Source organism: Falco peregrinus, chromosome 1, assembly GCF_023634155.1.
Source record: "Falco peregrinus isolate bFalPer1 chromosome 1, bFalPer1.pri, whole genome shotgun sequence".
Taxonomy (NCBI): domain Eukaryota; kingdom Metazoa; phylum Chordata; class Aves; order Falconiformes; family Falconidae; genus Falco; species Falco peregrinus.
In genome coordinates this window covers 93559467-93582301 of record NC_073721.1, presented here as the reverse complement: position 1 = coordinate 93582301, position 22835 = coordinate 93559467, and the positions used below count along the sequence as shown (strand labels likewise).

Genomic DNA, 22835 nt, shown 5'->3' with positions numbered 1-22835 from the left:
GTAGGATTAGATCCTGCATTATTGAAATTAATAAGAGTTTCTGCATTAAGCTTGGTTATAAGGAGCAGGACCTTGAATCCCAATGTGCAGCTGGACACACTGAAAGATAAAAAGTTATCTGGGGTGGGCTTTGTGTGATCGAGTACAGAGATAAGAACTCTGGCACTATTTATATTTTCAGTACTATTTAAGTGCTGAATTCCTAATATATACTGACATTGCACAGTTTTAAGGACGATATTAATGTGCAGCCAGAGAGAAATGTGTGTCATTCCTTTGAATTTTATTTTATAATAAATATATAATTTTATAATAAATATATAATTATAAATAATATGAATTTATAATTTTATTTTATAATATATAATATTTTAGGCATGGCATGTTGGTTGTGGCTTACAGAAAGAACAGACATGCAGTTTACCTTGTGGGGAAAGGAATCAGCTGCAGTAGTTTATGCTTTTCTCCTGGTATTTCCCTATTATCCAATAATCTCTTTGATGAGGAACAGTCTCCTGTTTTCTGTTCTCCCCTCTAAGTCTGGCACCTGCAGACTTAAATCTTTACTTATTTGGAGAAAGAGGCTCCCCCAAAATGCCTCTCATATTTAGCACTGCTGTTTCCATTTACTGCCTGATCAACCTTTTAGAGGCTGTACTCTTTACCTCAAAGGTTATTGTTGCTGGGGAAAAAAAGCTAAAAAGCTAAGTCCTAGATATGCCTTCTGGTCTTAACCAATACCTGTCCCTGAACCACAAGTTTTTGAAATAGGTCTATGTTTGCTGTTGCAATGGGTTTGCTATGGCCCAGGCATTCAAGATACAAAGTTTTGTCTTTGCAATATTAGTGGAGATGCGCTGTTGCTCCTTTCCTTGCTACACAGCATATGGCATATAAGGAATTTCTTTTATTGAAAGGGAATGCTTTGCAGATGTTTTGCAGTTAATATGTTGTCTTTTACTTCTCCTGCATTGAGGATTTAGTCCAAAGCCTCATTTCAGTTGTGCAGAACATGTGAAGGTTATGTCCCATGGTCAAGCCTATATGCAGGATACCTTGATTTTCTCAATTAGGGCCAAGTTTCTCAGGGGCATTCTATTTGCTGGTTGTTCAAAATGCAAACACTGTGCAAAAAGCAGCTAGACTCCAAAGTTTTCTTCTCAGATTAATGAAGAAGGCTTTTGCTTTTTCATTTTCCCCTGAGCGTGCCACCAGAGCCAAAATTTCTTGGGCCATTCGGGTAGGTACATAGGCTAATCGTATGGGTGATGTGTTCACCGTAGCACCAGGGATGTTGCATGTCCTAGTGATTTACTCTGTAAAGTCTATGGAGAGAATGCTGGATGTTCACACAGTGCTTCTATCCTACAGCATCAATCTGCTGGGGAGCTGTATCAGCTTTGGCAACATCCACAGAGCACAGTAGGATTGTATCCATGTTGGCTCATTCACTACTGCTTCCTGACTGTTTCTGACCTGGTGGCTTTGCTTCTTGCATCTTTTAGACTGTTAAGGCTACACTGGCTACCATCAGCACTATTGACATTGTCCTGCCTGCATGGTCCAACTTCCTGAAATCTCCTCCTTGATGTTTAAAATCTCTTCAGCTATCCCTGGCAGGAGGAGTGTCATTTGTTTGCTACTCAGGGATCTAAACTATTCTGCTAGAAGGAATGGTGAGAAAATACGTTTTTGTCTGATCATTAAAAGAAGAGCTCATGCCAGAGAGTCTAAACTATCAATGTCAGTACGCAGTGGTATGTATGTGTTTTACTCCAAAGGTGTCTGCTTCTTGAACTGGCTAACAGGGATCAACCCCCTTTCTCATCAGTCTAAGTGGGCTTGCTTATTTCTCAACATCATTGCAGTGCTAGTTGCTGAACTATTTGGTTTGGTTTTCTAGACATAGATTCAAACAGCTCGACAGGTTGTTTCTCTGTGTTCTTGTTTTACTCTTTTCTCTTTTATACTTTTTATACTTTTTACTTTTATACTTTTCTCTTTTTAATGGAGGCCAGGTGGGTTCTCACACATCACATCACTCCAGACTGTTCATGTGGCAGATGTAAGTTCCCATTCTATTGCATTACCTGTTCAACAGTGGTGGTTTTCATAGCTACAGAGCACTGCCTTTAAGACATGCGATACTCATTGAAAATTTGCGTTCTAATCATTCCTTAATTTTTATTTCCAGAATTAAATTCTGCTGCAGTGTCTTAAGAATTCTTAGACCAGTTCTGTTTGCCATGAGTCTTCTGTTGCAAAGGGAACAGTGTTTTACTAATTACTAATGTTAGATGGTCTGTGCCTCCACAGTCTTTGAAGATTGTAAGCCTTGATAATGTGTTTTAGGTCCCTGATTTATGTTTAATCCCAGTCAGGGACCATGCAATAGATATGGGATCCCTCTATTTTCTACATTCCGTATTCAGTTTTCTGGTGGAGTATCTGCCTATGGAAGGAGATTGTTGAAACAGGTGGTGAGCTAGGCATTCTGGCTTGGACACATCTAGCAGTACAAGTACTCGAGAGAGGAAGTCAACCAGTATTTCGGAATGAAAAGATGGTCTTTTATCAGAGTTAATTTATTACTGAAAGAGATAGATGGTAGTGCCTAATGGCAGTATTCTGTATGATGACACTACCATTAACCCTCAGAAAACCCTTCTTCAAGGCACATGATCTTGTCTTTTAAACGTAATGGGATCTCTGTATAATGTCTCTGCCCTAGGCAGTGCTAAGACATGCATGTAAGTTCCCATCTAAGCCTCCACAACTTTGCTGCATATCCACTGACTTGCATTTTGATTTCACCATGGTCTCAAGCTTTATGCAAACTTTAAACTCACTAGTTTTTTTATTTTCTGGGAATCTAAATATTGTAAGGGTGTTGTTTCCAGACAATCCTTGTTTATTGAATGCTGCAACTATGGTCTTGATCCAGAGTATTTAGCTAGGATTTAGTAAGGTGTCAGTATGAATTACGGAAGAGGCTTCTGTACAACACTTCCCTAGAAGTCTAATCCTCAGAAGAATTATTGATTCCAGACCGCTTTGCTGAATAAATTTTAGTATGTGTGTCTTGTAAACAAAAAGGACAATAATTGCATGTTTGGGTGCCTTATCTTTTCCTTTTACTGAATTACAGAATAGCAGTATTTCTTCATTACTAGACAAGTCTATGAGTTGTAGTGATAAACAGTTTATCTATTCCAGAATATTTATCGGACCATTGTCTATTAAAAATAAACATCACTCCAAGGGGGAAACAGTGTACATAATGAAAAGTGATTGTTTAATGATTAATTGGGAATGTGAAATTCTAAGAGGCAATAAAGCCTTCAGAACATACTGGTACTCAGTTTAAAACTGTGGAATGAAAATCATAATGATTAATTTTAAGAATTAGTCTATGCTCACGAGAAGATGGAGTTGGGAATATCAGATTGCTAACAGGTAAATATCTTCACATTGGAAAAATACATCAATATTCACCTCAGTATTTTCAGAAAAAAAGTTTGGCTTTTCTTTATTTGCTCAAGGCTTTCTAAATACTTTTTTATATATCATTTCTGAAACCAGGGCATTTAGACTTGTGGTATAAAAATAATCCAAAATTCATTGATACTGTTTTGTTTTCAGAGTTTGGTTTTCCCTAGAAAATAATAAAACCCAAAAGGTTTTATTTGCTATGTAGCTTCAATTAAAATTTGGCTAAAAGTTGGAGGTTTTGTTCATTGGAAATGTTAGTCCCTATTTCCATTCCAGCTGCAGGCTAACTTCCATGCATTGGGATAAATAGCAATGAGCCTTCTCACAGTTTCTGAGAAGCTCTTTAAATAAACAATAATTGTTTATTATAGGTAGCAACGCCATTACAACCTGTTGATGTCAGAAGTTCTTTTTAAGAGGCATCCAGTCGCTACTTTGTGGATCAATAACTCTTCTCCAGATGATGTTTAACAATCGCTAAAATATATGTCTACTAATGACATAGTATGAAATTCTATGAGAAAGAGCTATAACAAGTGACATCATGATTTGCACAGTGTATTGGTAAGTGAGTAGCTAAATAGTGCTAGTATTCTGTCTCTGGTATTGCAGGCTAGAAAAAAGCCTGTACTTAGGAGGTATCACCTGTGCCGATGAAGAGGTAGACCTTGAGCTGCAACTGGGATGTATTGGGGGGCTGCCATAAGGTAAAGGGAAGAAAGTTCTGTTCTCTGATAGTAAAAGAGCGCTCTGAGTTGGTCTAAGTCCCAGGTATGCTACCTGGGAATGGCCCCCAGTGGGCTGATCCAACAGCCACTGGAAAAATCTCATTTTGTGCCTTTTAGTTATGCCCAGTGTCTCATTAGTGGCGGATAGATGAGATAGAGGGCATTATACTGGCGTTGCACCATGGGAAAAAACCCTTCTCACTGCATTTTTCTTAGAGAACTGCAGGTGTCACTAAAAATCACAAAGACAAATCCATTTTCTGGAAGCCAGGACCCTGGGGTAATCTGGGGAAGTGGTGAAAAAGACAAATCAGATTCCAGTTGTGAAGTCTGATAAGCCAACTGGTAAGCACCAGAAAACCTTTCTTTGTTTTTTGTTGTTGTTGTTGGTGGTGGGTTTTTTGGTGTTAGATCTGTCTCAGTGCTTTATGCATGTATGTCCTTAAAAAGTGCTAATTGTGGCTATAATTGTAGTTAGTAAATTCTCCAAGTAGTCATTATGGTAAGAACAGTCTTAAAGATGTTCAGTTTCCATCTGTTACCAGATCCATGGCTTGAATAGCAAAATGATTATATTTTTTTTCTTAAAATTGGCTTTGTTTCTTGTCTTACGCTTGTTTGTCACTATGATCAGTATGTGAAAGATAAATACATGTCACTGTAAAATCTTTCTAAAATTATTTTGAACTGCTTTTTCCTGTACAGTTGTAGGACTTCGGATGGTCACCATTTCTAGTCCTTTCTCTAGATTCTTAAGTGGTGAATATTGCTTATTTAAGTGATTTCTTTCCATAACTCCTTCAGTTTGGCTTTCCTTATTATTTAGGAGGTCCTGCTTTCTTAGGTCATCTCATAGAGCATACGGTTACATCCACTTAGTGAAAAGATACAGAAAATATCTTGATAAGCATGTTTTAATTGATATGATACTGAACACTGTGGAGAACGTAAGAGAGCCTTGCAGTAGTTCTCCATTCAGTCTGCATCTTTTAGTTTTCTACCTTTCAATTTGGACATGAAGTAACGTGTTAAGTTTCATCCTTGCCTGGGAGACAAAAAGTCTGAGAGTATTTGCAGTCAATGATCTGTCATGGTGTCAAACAGTGTATCAATAATTTAATAACACAATTACCTACAGCCCATAGTTTTTCTGAAACAATGGAAAATGATTGCTGCTAGCTTTTAACAATAAACAATCATATTGCCACCTTTCTACTAGTAATGGATATCAAAGACATCATTAAATACCTGCTTAAGGGGAAAAAAGCAGGCAGGAAATCTAGAATGAGAAGGACAAACAGACAGATAGCAGTAGGCTGAATGTGAAAGGTCTGTGTGTCTTTCCTATTGTACAGTTTGGTGCAGTCTTGTTGGGCTAGGGACTGTTGACTTCTGCCTCTGAATGGCCCTTAAATGGCGATTATTTTAGAAAAGCTGTCTTTCCAGCATCAAACCGCTGCTGGTTGCCTTAACTTCCGATTTCAGGACAAGTATAATTTGTATGTAGCGATGTGACTGCCATATCCACTTCCAGAGTTGGAGGAAACACAGATCATTGATGCATATGCAGAAGCAGTGTGAGGGCTAACTTTGAAACTGATTTGAGGAAGCTGTGTGATGGCCATAGTGGAAAGTGCAATGACTTTTCCCAAACATCTGTGGCAAAAATGAATTAAGATCTTGTGAAATGTGATAAAACACATGCAGAATTTATTATTTTGCTGTTTTAAATCCTGTTCTTGGCACAGCAAGTGCAAGGGCTTAATTCCAGAAATATTTCATATCTCTGTCTTGCTGACTTTCTCAACCATCGGGGGTCTCTGGTAGCCTCTTCTTGGAGAGTCTATCCTAGGTAGTCCAGTAATGGATTTGGAAAGTTAATCCCATAGTTGAGTTCAGGTTCCAGAGGAAACGGCATTGATAATGTAAAGTGTACTTTTCCAATTGAATTTCCATTGTTCCAAAATTCTCTGTACCTTGTCTAAACATCTTCAGCACGTCTGAAGGACTAATACTTTCTAATTTTTTAGTTTTTTCAAAAATACTTCAATTTTCTCCAATCATATTTATTGTTCTAAAGCAATAAGATATTATGCAATATCATGCACATCTGTCTGTCTTCCTCTACCCAAAAAAAGCTCTACCCAGAGCTTTCCCACTTTCATTTTTCACTTTGTCTTTATTGGCTGAAAATCAAACGCCTTCTTGTTTACTTTGTCAGGCTGTTGAAGGCTATGACTGAGCCCCTCCATTTTCATAGAATCATAGAATCGTTTAGTTTGGAAAAGGCCTTTAGGATCAAGTCCAACCATTAAACCAGCACTGCCAAGCCCACCACTAAACCATGTCCTAAAGCACCACATCTACACGTCTTTTAAATACCTCCAGGTTGGTGACTCAACACTTCCCTCAGCAGCCTGTGCCAGAGCTTGATAACTCTTTTGATGAAGAAATTTTTCCTAATATCCAATCTAAGCCTGACTTGGAGCAACTTGAGGCCATTTCATATTGTCCTATTGGTTGTTACTTGGGAGAGGAGAATGACACCCATCTCACTACAACCTCCTTTCAGGCAGCTGTAGAGAGTGATAAAGTCCTCTCTCAGCCTCCTGTTCTCCAGGCTAAACAAGCCCAGTTCCCTCAGCTCCTTCTTGTAAGACCTGTGCTCCAGACCCTTCACCAGCTTTGTTGCCCTTCCCTGGACATGCTCCAGCCCCTCAGTGTCTTTCTTGTAGCGAGGGGCCCAAAACTGAAGTTGGGATTCCAGGTGCGGCCTCACCAGTGCCAACTGTAGGGGGATGATCCATTACCTTGTCCTGCTGGCCACACTGTTTCTGATACAAGCCAGGATGCCACTTACCTTTTTTGGCCACCTGGGCACATTGAGCTGATATCGACCAATATCCCAAGGTCCTTTTCCGCTAGATTTTCTTTCTTTGTTACATTTGCAGTAGTGATCAGAAACACGAGGCTTCCTTTGTGTTTCTTTGCTGTGAAACAACACTGCAGACATAACCGTTCTTGGCACTTACTGCCAAAATTTGATTATCTGTTGCCTGGGTCTTATTAACACTTACTCATTTCAGTCTCTTCTTATAATAGGGTCATATTGTGCCTTTAACCACATTTTCATTACCTGTGTTTGACACTTTTCTCTTTCAGCTAAACATCTTTTGAAGATGAGTTGAACACAATATTCAAAGATTCATTGAACCATCAGTAACTGTTACACAATTTATATTGTTTTTCAGCTTTTTTCTCTGCTGTACTAGATTCTCAGTTTGATGACCTTCTGTGAAAGTTGTGAAGCTCATTTGTTTTCCAAAAGGTGTCAGTGGGGTTTGCATCACACTTACTCTAAAACCAACAAAATTTATATTTCTCAGTTTCAGTATTTGGGTTTGGGGTTTTCTAGTTTGTCATAATAATGGACTGTGAGGGCTTTCTGTATCTAGTTCATGTCACTGTGGTTCTTTAAGATTATTACACTGTTAGGTTTCTAATGCAGCAAATGAATGATCAGATTTCATATAGATTTAATGAAAATGTTATTATTACGTGAGAAATACTAGATATCATAGCCTAAAAATCTTTTAAGAATTAAGTAAAAAAAATCAATAAACCAAAAATACGTTCCTTGTACATGAATGGTTTTAATTGACTGACAACTACATTTTGTTCTTTTCATGTAATAGTGTTTGCAAGTACCAAGCTGTTTAAGAATTTGTTGTGCTACTTGGAATATTGGAAAATTTTATGTATGTACTCATATTCACTTGTATAATATGCATAAGTACTTGCTATATTATCTTGTTATGTGAGAAATATCTATGCGTATAATATATATAAGTAATTGAGGCAAATTAAGACCTCACAATTACCTCTTTGGACAAAATGTACCACTGTATGTAGAATGTCGAAATACCACCTAGAGCTGCATTTTACAAACCTGAATTGCTGGCAACTTCTCCCATCCCCATGCAGCACCACAGGAGTGGCTTGTTGCCTTAAGGAAACACAAAAGAACAAGTGAAGGGGAAAGTCACTAAATACTAATGAGAACAACCACAACATTAAAAAAGGATGAAAAATAAAATATTCACAATTTCATAATGAACTGAAAATCAAATGGAAGTCAAACCAAAGAAAATAATAAAGTATAAATTAAAACATACAGAATAACGTACACATGTAGAGTGAGATATATTCAAAAGCAGAAATAAAGTAAGTAGTGATCAAAACTTTTAGATTTCTGCTATAAACTCTTATCTTTGTGAGATTTTGGCCATCTTCCTATGAGAAGGCAAGGCTTTTAGAAAGCGTGGAATTCTCACAGATGAAAAGAGACTTTAATGTTGGCACACAGATGCTCCATTGGCTTCTTAAGTTGTTGATCTGGAAACATTTCTTATTCCAGTGAAAGAATATATGGTAGCGCTGCAGGCTGTGGAGCATCTCCACTTTCTCCTGCAAGAGAAAAGGCTTCAGGAGACTGAATTGTCTTGGGAATGCAGAGCCGTAGGAGAGGGTTCTTCTCCTTGAGCCTGCCAGGGAGAGGAAGGCGAAAATGGTCAATTAGTCTCAATTCAGTGCCATTGGTTTAGTATAGAGGATGCTTTGGTTCTATGCCTGAATATATTTTTTGGTGTCTTTAAGAAATCTTAAAGAGATACAGAATTTGTGATCAGTAATGATTCCCAAGTACTTTTTATAAGTGCTAAGCAGGCTGCTTTGCCCACATTCGGCTTTGCTGGCTAGCTTCATTTTATGCCCTATCACTATTAAACAGTTCCAAGTGTCATCCCAGAAATGGTTGTACTTCATCGAGATAAGGTGAGCCTTAAATATAAAGTTCTGTCCTGAGATATATATATGTCTTATGTGCCTGCAAATTATATTGACCTGACTGGAAATTTGGAGTCCGTGTAAGAGAAGTTTGGAGAACAGCAAGTTCATTTTTATAAAATCATTGCCTTATTTTCCTTTGGGGTTGACTCCTGAACTAGCCTGTAATGCAGTTCATTGTCTAGTATTTTCCTTAGCAGTCTGTCTTAGCTTATCCCAGAGCCAGCATCTGTGTTCTTCTTTAAATCCTCATTTGAGGGACACTGGCTCACTTGGCAGGCAGAGTTACTGGGACGAATATAACTGGACCCCTATGTAATTCCCTCATGGGCAGATGTAGGCTGACATTTTTGCTACTGCTTGTTGTTTGGCAGAAGGTAGGCTCTTGCAAGGCCAGGTTGGGTGTTGGTGAGATTATAAAGCTTATATACAGTGGAAAACAGTAGAAATACATGAAGCCTGAAAAATGAAGAATCCATCATGGCTTTGCATCTGTGATTTCCCATTGGTTTGGGACATAACCATTTGATTTTGGCATTGTACTCATTTACGTGTCAATAAGATAGCTAAACCTCCAGGGAATTACTGTCTCTTAATCAAGCCCATCATTAAAGTGTGTACACAGAAATGGGCCTAGAGACTGGAGTTCCTGCCAAAACCCCAGAAGCCAAAAAAGAACATCAAGATTTTAAAAAACATTCCTGTAAGACATTTACCAATGTTTATGCAATTCTTAGTCGATCTCTTCCACTGCTGCTTTTTGTTGACTGAGAGCATAAGGTGCTGTGTTCCCTGTAAGTCAAGGGAAGCTTCTGAAGAAGCAGATAGGAGCAATGCCTTTTTTCCACCTTGATGTCATTATAGTCTTAGTTTTTCTCGAGGGTTCTCTTGGGTGCCTCTCTGGGTTTCTGTAGTCTGAAGAGCCCTGATTAAGCAAGGCTCACCTAATTTTTAGTGGCCTCAGATTTCTCCCTGTGTGTGCCACAGCATTTTTAGAGGGCCTGTGGACATGAAGATTTTAAATTGTCTGAAATGTGTTTATTAGATGTGCATAGAATGCACATATTTATAGAAATGTTTAATGTATGTATAAACTTTTTGTTGCTTTTACTTGTTGCTAAGAACTGTTCAGTCTAATTTGTACGCATATTGTAAGAATACATGCAAACAAACACATGGTCTTAGCAGTATTAGCATAAACCTAATGGGAGCATCTACTTCAAGGTCTGGATCTGCCAGGTATTTACCATCACATGGTCATTAGGTTTCAAACAGATTGTGTGTGTCTTACATGCACATACAAACACACTGTCAGCTGCAAGGATCTAACATCAGACCTTGAATCTTATGGGTTTTGTATTTTCAGATTTTCTCCACTTCCCTCAGTAATGTGAACAAACTTTGAAATTAAATTGTCATCTTTGAAACTAAATAAATTGCAGAACATAGTATTTAGGTATGAATCTTCTTTTTAACTCTTGTAAGAAATGTGAACCTATAATCAACAGTGCCGAGGGCAAAGAAGAATAGCTCAGGAGTTAAACTGACCTGAAGTGCATTCTTTTTACTGACTTCTATGTCTTTCCCGAATGAAAAATAACAAACAAACAAAGCTCAACAAACAATCCACACAATTGGTGCACAGATGGTACAGAGCAGAACCAGATTCCTCTGCAGAACTGCAAAGCTTTCATCCCATGCAACACTGATACAGAATTTACCCATCCATCTGAGCTGTTAAGTTTTTGTGCACTGAGTGTGAGACTCATAGATTTGGCTCCTGCATCGATGCACCCCCACAGATAGGGACATGTCTTACATACTTTTCTAGCACAGTGCCAGAATCTTTCTCCTACTCCATGACCTGATATACCAGCTGCAGGTGGCTGACAGCAACTCTCGTCCCCTGCTTCCTAGTGCAGTGGACTGTGGAGTGGGACAGTTTGCTGGGCTACATGTCCACCAGTTCTTAATGAGATGTTGGTCTCCAAGGAACCTGCTTGCTGGCCCATTCCCTTGTTGCAGCACAGGAATGCTGACTTCTTCCCCAGCACCAAGATATTGCTCCTGCACAGGACCAGTCCACAGTTTTGTCTTATTCACTGGAAAAGAAGAAACGTGAGAGGACTGAGCCATTTGTAAATGGAGTTATGCAAAGCTACAGTCAGTTTTGTTTGCCAGAGCTTGATGATTTGAAAAATTTGTTCGCATATTTCTTCCAATCTGTATCAAACATTCTGGAAAGTCATCTGCTTCTTCAAACATCTTTTTGGTCCTCTATTGTATCTGGATAAATGAGTCTGAGGACTCCTGCTTTAGTGGACCTCTACTTTTGTATTGATAATTCACAAAATTGTCATTATTTTTCAGACAAAAAAAATTTAATATTTAATTTGTTGCTTCATAGCTGATTCAACTAGTGTGGTTTGTTAAATTTTTGCTTATTTCAGGTCTGGCTCAGCCATATTTCATCAGGCAAAGATGCCACCAAAGCTTGACGGGGAATTTGTCCAAGTAAAGGCTCTAGGCTTTGACATATATTATTTTGCTGTGTCTTTGTGCTGTTACTGTCTTTCATTTGAATTGGAACATAGATAATTATATTCTAGATTTAAAACAACAACTTTGGGTTTTTTTATAAATATTTGTTTTACTATCCAAAGCCTGGAAACACCTTCAAAGAGGTGATTTTAGTATCTTATAATTTTCTGTACACCATAAATGGTTACTTGGAATGTGCTTCTAGTTGTCTGCCCTAAAAGGAAAAAAATACCGACCAAAAGAATTTAAAGTGCTTAAGAGTTTTAACCACAAAGGATACACAGAGAGGCTAGAATGGCACATGGTGCTGAGCCTGTCAGATTCTTAAAATACCAACAATTCGGTGGTCTATAATCCTGTCACTCTCTGTGTATCTGAAAAAAAATGCTTAACATCATTAATTGAAACTAGAGCTCTCAGGCAAGAGATGTGATTTTTCCAATATCAGTGTTATAAAATCAAGGAGAATTTAGAGTATATGCATAGGGGTCTACTTTCTAAGAAAACCTCCTGAAGTTTTATAAAAAGATTTTGCAAAGCAGACTACTGAGAAATGTTCTCGTGTGTCATGTTATCCATAATTTCTCTTTTCCCATTTGTATTGTTGAGGAATTTCTTTACAATCTTCATGTTTTAAAATCCATGTGCTCCTTTTTCTTCCTACCCATGTGAATTAATCCTTTATTTGTGACTTCATTCCACTGACATTTTTGTGATGTCACAAAAGATCAGATCCAGAGAAAACCTAAGAATTTGTCAGTAGAAGTTAGTGCTCAGGATTTCACAGGATTGAGCCCACTGAAAGAATTACGGTCATGTTGGGGCATGATTTTCTAGCAAAAGCCAATGAACTTTTAATGTGAAGTGGTCCAAAAAATATATGAAGCATAAGCATGAATGTTTTGAAATAAAATGTTTTCCAACATTTTCTGTGAAGGGTCAGCTGTAGAATTCCAAAAAAAATAATTATTCTTGTTTTAAAGTCTAAGAATAGAAAGATTTTAACAGAAATAAAGGTACTAAATAGCACATAATCTACTGTGTACAAACCTAAAGACATTCTACAATGAAGTAGAGCTTTATTATTTTTATTGTAATCATATTACAATTATATATTCCAAGACATTTATTCAGGGATGTCTGCTTGTCTTCTCCCTTTTCTTATCTATGTCTTACAAGCAAAAAATATATAGAGGTGGTCTGGACCAATGAAACAGGAAATTGCAAAGCCTGCTGAATCTTATTTGTTGAGCCACCTGGCTGGTGTTGGAGTTTGGGGTTTTAGGGGGTTGGGTGTTTTGGGTTTTTTTTTTTTTTGGTGAGAAATAAAGTTTTCCTCTCCTCAGCAGCAACAGGAGTGAAAACAGAGAAGGACCAAGTCGTTCTGAACTGCAGTAGGTGGATTAGGCTGCCATAGCTTTTCAGTACAATCAGTCTATTCTTTATGCAAACCATTCTTGGCTTCTTTCACTGCATAAATGGAGACAGTTTGTGGGCAGAAGCCTAGATGGGGGGAAACTACCTTTATCATTTGTTTATGTTGTTCTCCTGATACATAGCACGTGCTTACGGATGTCCTTATCCAGCTCTCCGCAATAAGGTTGTAGGGAAATAACTGCTGAGGATAGGTAGCTTGAGAATTTATAGCATGCATGCTGACTCCATTTGATCTTGAGAATAAGATCAGACCTTCATTTTACTGAGGTATATGTATATTCTTAGAAATTTTCTCCATCTGACAGCAGCAAGGTATATAGGAGAATGAAAGTGAGCATCCTTCCACTAAAGAGGAAGAAGGAAATCCTTGGTTTAGCACAAGATATTCCTGTAGAGAGGGAAAGATGGAATCTTAAAAGGCCCTGCTGACCTTCACCACTAAAATGAGAAGGGGACCAAATCACAAATGTAACACTTGCCTCGTATTGAAATCTGACCATAAGTTTCTATATGCAAACCATTTGTGCATTTCATCTTGGCAGATACTAGCAGACTTGTATCTGGGAGAAGAGCTGAGAAATTAGTGTTTTCTCAAACAGAATGATTACCTTTAGTGTTGTGTTTTTACTTGATGCTTGTCACATTGTAAATTCCATACAAACAACCTGCCTGCACTGTGATATGATATCCCTGTGACTTCTGCTCCCTAACTGGATGGAATGGGTTGTTTTCTTCTCTTTCTACTTTCTGTTTTAATTTCTAGACTAATAAGCTTTTAGAAAAGCTGCAATCTTGTAACAGCGTTCATAAGCTCTTGTCATGTATCATCTGTTACACAAAGTCTCCTAGGTATTCTTTGATTTCCAGGTTTTCCAAACATCTCTCTCCCAGATACTTTTTGAATGATTATTTCCTTCAGCTTGCGTTTTTCCAGAATGAATCTCATTTTGGGTGATATCCAAAGCCCATTGAGGTCAGAAGAATGTCTCCTATTGACTTCAGCAGGCTTTGGATTTGTTCCTTTATTTCCTATATCCAGGAGCCAAATTCTGCACACCTTACTGTTTTAATGGGAATTATGTATAAGCAAGGCAAGCAGTATTGGCTTCCATGACATGATATTTTCAAACTCCTTTGCATTGTATTTCACTCTTTTCACTACCATTCATAATGGTACAGTATAATTTACAAATATAAGTGCTGTTTATCTATCACCATGGATAGCTTATGGAAATCTTAAGTAATACTGAATGAACTCTGTTGTGTCTGCTACCACCTCTTTCCAGACTTGATATATGTTCTTCCATTACCTTTTGTCTTTTAATTACTTTGCAGTTCATAAGGTTTTGTCAGTGTTTAGGAAAATATGAATAATTTGTGGGTAAAGTTTTGAAAGGCACTGTAATCAGGCATAAAGTCCAGTTACAGGTTAGATTCAGAAAAGCACTTTAACATGTGCTTGAGTCTATCCCTCTTAAGAAATGCAAGTAGATTTTTAAATTTAATTGTTTAAGTGGGACTTTGGTCTCAATAAAAGTTAAGAAAAGCTTTATAGTCATTCCTGAATAGGGAGATCTTTTCAAATTGTGTCTTTTATATACCAGTTCACTAAGATGAAGGATTCCAACTATTCAACCAAGTTGGTACCTGTAAGGGCTATTCACCACTAGAGTATGAGTATCTCTGAAGTGAGGATTCATCATCTAAATTTAAAACTGGAGTGTGTTTAGCAGAGGGCCACCAAGATGATTGGGCGATGAAGGATTTGCTGTAGTAGGAGAAGCTGAGGCTTGTTCAATGTGAAGAAGATAATGGCTTTTGGGCACCTTTGTAGTAGGAGGTCACCAAGAGAATGGAACCAGGCTATTCACCATGTTGTGTGGTGGGAGAACAAGAGATAACAGGCAGAAGCTGAAACAAGACAAGTTCAGACTGGGTGTAAGGAAGAGCTTTTTTTTATAGTGAAGGCGGTCAAACACTGGAACAGATTGCTCAGAGAAGTTGTGCAGTCCTTGAAGGTTTTCAAGACCAAACTGCATATGATAAGTTGGTCAAATCTCACCGCTGACCCTACTTTGAGGCAGAAGCTGGAGTAGTTGAACTCCAGAGGTACCTTCCGTCCTAGCAGTTATGCTCTTGGCCCCTCTCTGTGTTCATACATTTTTTTATAATAGCATTTATTCAATTATTTTTCTGGAAGGAGAAGAAAGAGATACTGGAAAGTAAGTGCTAGAATTCCCTGGACTTCCATAGGAAAAGTGTTAATCCATATTTCCCTTTCCATTTCTCAGTACCTGCTCCTTCTGGCATACCAATTTAATTGTCTGTGGCTCATAAATTAACTAGCTAATTCCTTTGTGATCTGGGGATGCATATGCCCTCCTTCTGGTTTATATTTTTTCCTAGCTGTTTTATTAAGTACTTGTTATAAATAAATGTACCAGAAAGATTCTGCTGCTCTAGTTGCTCAGGCATCTTTTCCTTAGTTTTCTTGTTAAAGACTATTTTCTTTATTATTATTATTATTATTCCTCTATTCTTTCATTCTCTCTCCTTAATCTTGTATCAATTTGAGTAATATTTCACAGAATCGCACATCACAGAATGCTTGGGGTTGGAGGGGACCTCTGGAGGTCCAACCCCCCTGCTCAAGCAGGGCCACTGGAGCTGGTTGCCCAGGACCAAGTCCAGAGGGCTTTTAAATATCTCCACAGATGGACACTCCACAAGCTCCCTGGGCAACCTGTACCAGTGCTCTGGTACTCTCACACTGAGAAGTGTTTCCTGATGTTCAGATGGAAACCCCCATGGTTTTTGTCCTGTCACTGGGCACCACTGAAAAGAGTCTGGCTCCATCTTCTGTACACCATCCCTTCAGGTATTTATATACACTAAGGACATACCCCTTCTCCAGGCTACACAGTCCGAGCTCTCTCAGCTTTTCCTCATGTGAAGTACTTTAGTCAGTCATTTCAGTGGCCCTTTGCTGGACTTTTACCAATAGTTGTGCATCTCGCTTGTACTGGGGAGCCTGGAACTGGACACAGTGCTCCAGGTGTGGCTTTACCAGTGCTGAGTAGAGGGGAAGGATCACATTCCTCAACCTACTCACAACATTCCTCCTAATGTAGCTCAGGATGACTTTGGGCTTCTTCAAAGCAAGGGCATATCACTGGCTTATGTTCAGCTTGGTGTCCACCAGGATTCCAGGTTCTTTTCTGCAGAACCGCTTTCCAGTTGGTCGTCTCCCAGCATTTATTGGTGCATGGGGTTATTTTAACACATTTTGATTTCATACTTAACAGAAAGTCTGCAAGGGTAAAGACCAGCAGCTGAAGAAATCTAAAAAGGCACAAGCAGTTACCTAATGCAATGTATTAATACGCATAGAGCCTTAGTTGGGCTTTATGTAGTGTTACAGATTGACTAAGCAGGTGAAGCCTATCATTTCAGATCATAGTTCAGTGCTGTTGCTATCACAGACTTTAAAATTTATATCAACTCCTCTATTACAATTAGGTAATTTTTTGCAGTATTTTTCCTTATCTTCCAGAATAATCTTTAGTTTAAGCCTAGGGGCAGTTTCAGTCTGGGGCAGGACACTTCCATTTTGTTTTGGTATTCCCTGCATGCATACAAACCTCTCACAGGATGGTTCAGGGAATGTTAATCATCAGGGACCTACTCTGTACCCAGAAAGTTTAATCTATGAAGAGATGCTACTAGACAGATGTTTCTATGCAGAAGATGTAAAAATTCCTCAGAGGTAGTTCTTGTGGTGTTGTCAACTCATGGCATGTAATGGATAAACAGATCTAGTAAGGGAATGAACTCTTTCATTTCTCTTTCTCAAAAAAATAGAGGCTTTGTAAAAGAAAATCATCCCAAGTGGGAACAAAAAGAGAAATTGTTGAACATCTTCAGGAAAAAAGATTCAAATTAATACATCTTTGGGTCATTTGATTGTAGTGTTTGGCTAAAATTGTAATGTGAAAATTGGAACCTTTCTTTTCCAGAAACGTCTGGTTGAAATATATCTACTTGACAAAGTTTTCCACTTTGTCAAGAAAAGCTTAAATTAAATTTCATTTCTTTTAGGAAAAGATTCAATGGAAATGACAGTTTTCTAGCAGAGAGTTGCTCAACACATTTTTAGCACTTTGTGCAAATCATTTAACTGAAATACCTCGGTTTCCATCCCTTGTGAGAGGAGAGTTATATAGTGTATTGACCTCATAGAGTGTTAGGAGAAATATTTTGTGTTTATTAAACACTTGTAAAGACAGAGAAGACCAATCCCCAAATGGAATTATAAAAAATACTGTGGTAGTCTAAATGCCACCAACTTTTAATGAAATTAAAAGGCACTATCAGGAATACTCTGAATCACTGGTGTGAATTAATTAAAAGAAATTGTTTCATTAAATCATTAAACTCTCTGTAGACTTTGTTGCCCAGAGTTGCATCAGGCAGCCATTATGTGCAAAAATGTGTACACATCTTTTTTCCAAACTTAGAAGTGGCATTTAATTTCATCTGTCACCTTACCAGCTACTCATTTGGTACTGTGAGTTGCTTCTATACCTTTCCTCAAACAGCTTTAGTTTTGACTGTCCTGAGTAATTCCATATCATCAGCAGGATGTATAAAGTTTCTATTTACTCTGTATTTGAGATTACTCACAAGTATGGTGAACATCACAGATTCCAGCAGAGACCTTGTAATGCCTTGCAAGTAACCTTCCTCCCTTCTGACAACTGGCTGTTAGTCTTTCCAAACTTGGAAAAAGCTAATAATGCACAAGAGGACTGTTCCTCTTGTGCCATGGTAGCTTCACTCTTTTAAAGACCTGTCAATTTTCCCAAAGCTTTATGGAAATCCAAGTCGTATGCACCCAAGTATCCAAGTATAGATTTGCAACACTGCAGTTACCAGGTCATCTTTACCCACCTTTAGACAAGGCTAATACATTTTTTGAGGCGTGACTTCCATCTGCAAATCTGCATTGATTCTTCCTCAGTTAAAATCTGTGCCACAGCTGTAACTCCCATCTTATTGCTGTGCTAGGATAGGTTTCTTAAAATATGTAGTCTTTTTCTTCTAAATTATTTGGATGCTTACCCTTTAAATACCCGACATATTACTTTGCTTTTTTTCATAAATGATGTTGAGGGGACACTTTATAGAAAAAGAAGGTAAGAGTGAACAAAATAACACTTATTTTTGTAAGTAAATAGTTAACATTGTGGAGTTCATTAAAGAATGGTTATAAAGAAAAAATGAATTCTGAAAGTATATTTCGTGCAAGAGAAAAACAAAACAAAAAATCCTTCAAGGTGAGTCAGTTCCTGAACGTGTGCTAACTGGTTACTGACTTGTGACTGATTAAGTATTATTTTCTTTATGAGCTCTCTGATAAATATTTTTTTGTGTTTTCATTTTCAGATACATATTTAGGCAACTTTTATAGGAAGTGGATTAATCTAGGCTTTGGCTTTCATTCAGCCATGTCTGGCATATACAAATCTAAGATCTGTAATAGAAGAGTCTGTTTTAGAGACACACATTCACATCAGGATCCTGTGTTTCTAAATTTTACAGTAGTCTTAATTTTCAGAGCTTCATACTTTGTACATGCTGGATTTCGCTGTTGTGTCAATTGGATTTTCTTTCTGTGAAGCACTGCAAAAAGCGTGTGTGAATTCAGATGAAAATTGCCTGTGCTGTTGACATTTTCTGCTGTTGAAAATGTAGCAACTCAATTCTGATTTTCAGCTTGCTTTAAACTTACAGAAATAGTGCAACTGCCACCTGTTTCTAATTATTCCTGAAAAGCCAGTAAGAGGTAGTACAAAGGCCACTCAGGAGAATGATTCAGAGTAATCTGGAAATTTTAGCTATTGATCTTTGACTGATGACGTTCTCTTTGCTAAGCCTGACGTGTGCTGCCCAGACCAGAGGTTGTTTGTAGTGTGCGTTGCATCCTGTTCTGTCCGAGGCATGAAATCACAGTGATGGAGGTTCGGAGGAGATGATGATATTCTTTTTCTTAGAAGTAGTGCAAAAGACTGAAACAGAAGGGGCTTAAAGAGGTGCTTTTTTGGTAATGATAGCTTCAGTGAAAAATTGAAATCTCTGCAGCTGATCAATGACATCAGCAGTTACCGAAGATCTTAGCCCATCACTGCTATAGTCTTATGACAAATGTTCAAAACTGGATGTCTGTATTTAAGTAGGCTCCTGCATCTATAATGGTAATGCGTTTATAGATAGTTTGATCTTTAGCCGGGTTGTATCTCATAGCCATTCAGTGAGATTTGTGGATATCTGTCACTGAGGTATAACAATTTTACTGACACTAGGGAGACTAAATATGGATTGAAAATCTTAACATTAGGCAACTGTGTGAATATTTTGCCCCTGTTTCCTAGAAAATGGTATTTTTCTTTTTAACCTTAAAAAACACACAGTGAGTAAAGCAATTTTTAAACAGCTTGGCCTGGTAGTTATAGCATCCTTCAAAAGCTTAGGACTGGTACAATCAAGTTAAAAAAATGGCCAAGATTTCTTAAAGATACATAAAGTAGGAACAAAATCCTACTTTTGTGAAGGCAAGTTTATCGCTTTTCCACATTCCTGGGTATGAGGCCATGTGACAGAAAAGCCCTGTATGAGCTGGATGTAAAATACGCAGTTTCAGTATGATTGTGGTTTATTTTATGTAGACAAATAAACATGTGCATGTGTGTGTATAAAATCCCTCACCTAACTTTGATTCTTCAGGAGTCCTGATCACTCATAGCTTCCTGGCTTACTGCATTAATACTATTTAATATAGATTCTTTTCTATTTCACTTAACACTCTTCTCGCCTTTTCTTAAGCAAATCTCACTCATCCTACCTCCATTTCTCAATGATGTGTTTATTTTCACAGTTCTCTCAACCATCTCTTGCACAGACAAGCTCACTGACCATTTTTCAGTAGCTTTTGAGACCCAAGAATGTACTTTCCTCATATGATCAGCTGGTAATTTGAAATCTAGGTCTCCTCATCCTCTTATTTCCTGGCAGCTTTTTTTAAAGACTATCATGGGGCAGCCAGTCATCCTTGAATGCTTCATGCAAGAAGCTGATCTCTACAGAAGCTCAGATAACTGTGGTCTTAAGGAATCTTCTTTACTGAACGCCTGTTGTCCAGTGTTATGTGCTTACCTTCAGGTATATTTATTCGGAGTGTCACATGAGCATCTGCAGAGCAGATAACAGCAATTTGTGGAACTTCTGTCCTAAGCTGCAAATAATTCTTTTGTAATACAAGCTGCCTCATCCGTTATGCACAAGAAAAAGGAGAAAGCATTGAAACATACAATGAAAATGAAGTGATAACTTCACCATAGCTTACTAATGTTTCTTTTTTTCTTGTTAAAATGGAAAGCTTTTCAAATAGTAGAATAAAGATTTATATTTTTATTATCAGGGACAGTATTTAGAGCTACAGCTACTAAAGATAACCAGCTCCTCTGTTAAAAGACTTTTTTGGAAGTGACTGCAAGGAGCAGGCAGGAATTCTCTCCTTCCTATGTTCACTGTTTGCACCAGTGAATTCTGTGCTGCCTCCAACATGCCAGACACATGGCATTGCTAGTATGCAGATACGATGAATTACAGCTCAGACCTGATGTATCTGTTAGTTTTATGGTATAGTATATACTTCATTTATTAAAGTATAAACCCTAATAAAACTCTTACGTAAAGAAAGCTCTCAAACGGTCATAAGCTTAATGTCCCTCCATCCTTTTTACAGGAAGAAAAATGACTAAAACTTGAAGTCAGACTCTGGCATACTTGAATACCATATGCCTGCGTTATTGAAAGACTGGAGCAGAGTATCTGGAGAAAGATGAGAGAGTGTGGGTGGCAATAGAAAAAACAACCACGACTGTAAGTTAGCAAGATAATATCCTTACTTTCTTCTGTGGGTCTCAAGAGTGATTAAAAAAACATTGGTGTTTTAAAAATATTGCTGAAGACTACAGTGTGACTCATAATGCTTCAGAGAATGGAATTCTTGGAAGTTTCACTGTAATGCCAGATTTTAGAACGGAGGGCAGCAGAGCTGCAGAGAAGTAACACGAGGCTATGTTGACAGAGAAAGAACATCTCTGAGGAAATGCAGGCGAGCGAGAAAGAAAGGAAAGAGAATGAGCCTGGGGAGAGATGACAAGACAATTATTTATACTGAGAACCGTTGCTTGCACTGATGGGAATGTTTCATTGCTTTTTGAGATTTTATTGGCCAGCATGCCTGCCTACAAAATGCTTGGTCATATGCACAGCAGGGGAAGATCTGTAAACAGGTCAACCAATCAGACAGTGAAGGCAGTTATATGTGACTCCAAAAGTTGCATCCTAGACCTGGCCTGAAACTTTCAAGTCAAACTTTTTTTGGGGTGGAGGAGTAAATTTCTGGTAAATTGAGCAATTTTATAAGGGAATATATTGGCTAAGAAGGTTTCTCAAGTCAGAAAAGTCTTTCTGGTCAAAAACTAAAAGGAGAATTAACTACCTGGAATTAAATAGTAGCCTCACATGGCATGGACCCAATATTTTGCTTGATACTGTAACCTACCTGTTTTATGTACTAAATAAGTACCTTTGCTAGAAGAGTGAGCAGTCTTTCTCTCACCATCCCCCACAAGTGCTGATCCATACCTGTTCCCCTAAAGTTCCAAGGAAGTGGTTTGTGTATTTCACAGGCTGTGACATTGGCAGGGATATGGAAATTTCAGGTTCAGATCCATGAGCATGGGTTGGGCTTGTACCAGAACCTTCTCCTTTAGGTGAGTGTCCTAACTATCTGGCAGCCGAGGTGTGACTGAATTTTCATGATTAGTTACAGGGGAAAAATATATTGTTTATACTGGAAGCCTAAATACAGAAATATAGGCTTTTTTTAATTATTACTTTTTAAGAGCATTCTTATTATCTAGTGCCTCCTATAAACTATTTCTATAGTTTGTGCATATGATTAAATAAAACATTGGTTCAAAGCACTGAAAATACGTTGATGGCTTAAAGGTGGATAATACTGCTGTCTAGATTTGTATATCTTTTAAACATTTAATGAGTATTCATCTGAAAATTCACATCTATGTCATGACTTTATATTTGGCAATTCCTCTCTGAAAAAAAAAGTAAATCATATATCCAGCAGGGGACCAAATATGACACCATTCATACAGGTGATGGTCATATATCACAGTTACATAAATACCCTAAGTGAACAATTAGTTGATATGTTCTTGGCTGAAATTTGTTCATGTAATTTGATCGATGAAGTGTGTGGATAAAGAATAGATTAACAGGTCATAACCAGTTCATGAACGATTCGTGAACAGGAAGAAGGACTACAGAGCAGGGAATTTGAATGATGTATATTTCATTTCACTTGTATAACAGGAAAACATAGATTTTTGAGTTGGCCAAAAGGGAAAATGAAACTTTTCATTTTTTGTTTTATGTATTTTTTCTGGAAAATCAAATCTAGTTATATTTAGAAATGAAACAAATTAAAAAGGTGGTCTATTATGAAAATATGAATATAGATTTTTTTAGGTTTTGCTTTTAATGTTTTTATGTTTTAATGAATTCTTGTTGGAATAATTTTGCAGTTTTCAGGTGGATGGCACATGGATTTTAGCCAGGCTGAACTGACACTTGGGTGGATAAAACCTTTGACAAAAAATTTGTCCAGCTTTCCTGGGCTTATGATCTACCAATTCTGTTGTTTCC

At 37.8% G+C, this 22835-nt stretch overlaps 1 long non-coding RNA gene across 1 annotated transcript in view; it reads left to right on the top strand.

Annotated features, from left to right (window-relative positions):
• LOC114013728 (uncharacterized) overlaps positions 1-22617 on the top strand; it is a 50412-nt gene extending 27795 nt beyond the window's left edge. Inside the window, exon 3 of the long non-coding RNA XR_003556874.2 lies at positions 20848-22617. This is a non-coding gene — a long non-coding RNA (uncharacterized LOC114013728). The remainder of the gene's footprint in view (positions 1-20847) is intronic.
• Positions 22618-22835: the final 218 nt, after the last annotated feature.